The sequence below is a fragment of the Dipodomys merriami genome, unplaced genomic scaffold, assembly GCF_024711535.1.
Source record: "Dipodomys merriami isolate MVZ:Mamm:240054 unplaced genomic scaffold, mDipMer1.0.p SCAF_150, whole genome shotgun sequence".
Taxonomy (NCBI): domain Eukaryota; kingdom Metazoa; phylum Chordata; class Mammalia; order Rodentia; family Heteromyidae; genus Dipodomys; species Dipodomys merriami.
In genome coordinates, this window is record NW_027202827.1 from 2093454 (window position 1) to 2096620 (window position 3167).

A 3167-nucleotide genomic window follows, 5' to 3' on the forward strand; every position below is an offset into this window, starting at 1 on the left:
AATTCCCAAAATTAAACATATTTAAAACATTAAAACTTTTAACAAACCTTAACACTTTCTATAGTGTTCATTATGGCAGGTTCCTTGTACAGATTAATTGAATTCCTTCTCCTACACATCTGTTGAACAACAAATATCTGGTATTATTTTGTTTTTGACATGTCAAACTTGACTTTATTCTTAAATGTGTTCTTATGTAAGAAATACATGATTCTAAAATTTCACGACAATTCTTTTGAATTAAATTTTTGTGGAATTGTCTAGTTTAAGAAAATCAATTACACTTTATGTATAAAAAATGTTCTGTGCTCAATTCAGTAGCACATACACTAACATTGGAACAATAAAGAGAAGAATAGCCCCTGACTGAGGATGACACTCAACTTCGTGAAGCATTCTAGATTTTTAAAAGAACAGATGCTGGAGGGGATGTGGACAGAAGGGAACCTTAATGCATTGTTGTTGGGAGTTTAAACTTGTTCGAAGAGTTTGGAAAGTAGTATGGCGGTTCCTCAAAAGACTACAATAGAGCGCCCCTAAGTCCCAGCAATCCCATTTTGGCATTCACCCAAATGATCACAAACAAGACCATACTAAAACTACCAGCAAAACTATGTTCATTGCAGCATTATTTACCAAAGCTAAGATACAGAACCAAACCCGAGGCCCCACAGTAAACTAATGGATCAAGAAAATGTGTGTGTGTGTGTGTGTGTGTGTGTGTGTGTGTGTGTGTGTGTGTGTGTACTGGAATTCTATGCCTCCATCAGAAAGAATGACATCACCCAGTTAGGAAATGGAAAGACATGGAAAAATTTATATTAAGTGAATTAAGCCAGGCTCAAAGAAGTGAAGTAAGCCAGGCCCAAAGAAAGATAGGTCCCATGGATTCCTTAATTGCAATAACTAGTATGTGTCTGCTACAAGCAGAAAACATCATATAAGTTGATGTTAGGCAAAATGAACCCCAAGATAAGGATTCAAATAGTTTTTATTTCTTGCGATTGTTTCTAAGATATTTATAAGATGAATTCTTTGTTGCTTTGTATGTTCCTCCTGCAAGCTAAAGCCCCTGTTTTCACTGTATTTGATGTTGGTATACTTTGTGCAGTGGAAGGGAAACACAAATCGTTGAAAAAGGGATGCAGGTGGACCCATTGCAACAATGAGATGAACAAGTCGTTATGTCAAAAAATGATTTTGGCCAGGTATTGAGGGATGTGGACAGTGGGGGGGGGATGGGGGGGGAGGGGTTGGTGGGTGTAGGGGGTGGGAGATGGGCAGGGATGGGAAGGGGAAACAAAGGAGGAGCAAGTGGACTCATTGCAACAATGAGATATACAAGTTATTATGTCAAAAAATGAACTTTACAACTTTGGGGGGAGGAGGACAGGGTGGGAAAAGTGGGGGAGTGTGGGAAGGGATGGGAAGGGGAAACAAAGGGGAGGCAACAATGTTTGATAAGAAATGTACTCATTATCTTGCCCATGTAATTGTAACTCCTCTGTCAGTATTCTCACAATAAAAAAAAATGTACTCAATAACTCACGCATGTAATTGTAACACCTCTGTATGGCATTTTCACAATAAAAAAAAAAGAATCATAGGTCCTGTGGTATCCCTTATTTGCAATAACTAATGCATATCTGGGATAAGCAAAGAAGGTATGGTAAGGCGAAAAAAAGGAGTAGGCAACAATGCTTGATAAGAAATGTACTCATTACATTTTCCACGTAATTGTAACTCCTCTGTATGGTATTTTCACAATTAAAAAAAAAGGTCAAAAGCATGTGCATATGAATAGATAAGATGATGTTAAGGTAAATGAACCCCATGATAAGGACACAAGTGGTTTTGTATTCCTTCCTGTGGTTTCTAATATATTTATAATGTATGATGTGATTTTTATATGTGCATCCCACACAGTTAAAGCCCTGTTTTCACTGTATCTGATGTTGGTGCACCTCCATCTTGTATATACACTTCTCTAATTTGGGGATGGAAAGGGAAAAAACAAAATAGTAAAATAAGGATACAGTATGACCCATTGCAACAATGTGACGCACAAGACAGTATGTTGAAAAACGAACTTTACAATTTAGGAGGGTGGGGGAGGGGAGTGTACTTGTGGAGCTGGGAGGGAAGGGATGGCGGGGGAAAACAAAGGAGGAGGTAACAATGTTTGATAGGAAATGAACTATTCATGTAACTGTAACCACTCTGTACAGTACTTTTACAATAAAAAATATAAAAATGTTATGGGATGGAAGAGAATATTTCCCCTATTTTACCCATATAATATCGTTAACAAAGAAATTAATACAAAACACTGATACGCAGATATTTTGAATAAATGTGTGTTTGTGTATGTGTGTGTGTGTGCATGCCTGCGCATTTTTGTTCTCAGAGTTTGAATTCAGTGTATCAAGGCCCCGCTAGGCCATTCCTCTCTAGATTGATGAGCTACTATATAAGCTACATCTCCATTCTTGGCTCTTTGCTAGTTCATTAATTTTTTTTAATATTTTCATTATTTTTATTGTGAACATACTGTACAGAGGGGGTACAATTACATGGGCAAGATAATGAGTACATTTCTTATCAAGCATTGCAGCCTCCTCCTTTGTTTACCCTTCACTTCCCTTCCCAGCCTCCCCCCACACCCCACCCCATACTCCCCCCCACACCAAATTTGTAAAATTCGTTTTTGACAGGACAACTTGTACTTCTCATTTCTGCAACGTGTCCACCTGTATCCTTAAATGACTTGTTTTTCCCCTTCTCCTCCACAAATTATAACGACATCAAATATAGTGAAAGCAGGGGTTATACTGTGGGGGAGGGATATACAAAGCAAGAAAGAAATAATTTTATAAATGCGTTAGAAAAAAATTCATGAAAGAAAAAATCATTTAAATACATATGTAAGGGTTCATTTTCCTAACATCACATTATCTGACCTTTGCTGCTTGACTCATACATATACTAGATATTGCAAATAAGGGAAACCATGGAACCTATGTTTCTTTGGGCCTGGCTTACTTCACTTAATATAATTTTTTCCAAGCCTTTCCATTTCCTAACAAATGGGCAATGTCATTCTTTCTGATGGAGGCATAGAATTCCATTGTAATTTTTTTTTAAATAATCTCATGAATATTTTTTGT

At 37.1% G+C, this 3167-nt stretch overlaps 1 non-coding gene across 1 annotated transcript; it reads left to right on the forward strand.

Annotated features, from left to right (window-relative positions):
* The first annotated feature begins 305 nt into the window (after window positions 1-305).
* On the forward strand, window positions 306-407 carry LOC138827108 (U6 spliceosomal RNA). Its single transcript, XR_011371967.1, has one exon. It is a non-coding gene; the product is annotated as a U6 spliceosomal RNA (small nuclear RNA).
* The last annotated feature ends 2760 nt before the right edge of the window (window positions 408-3167 follow it).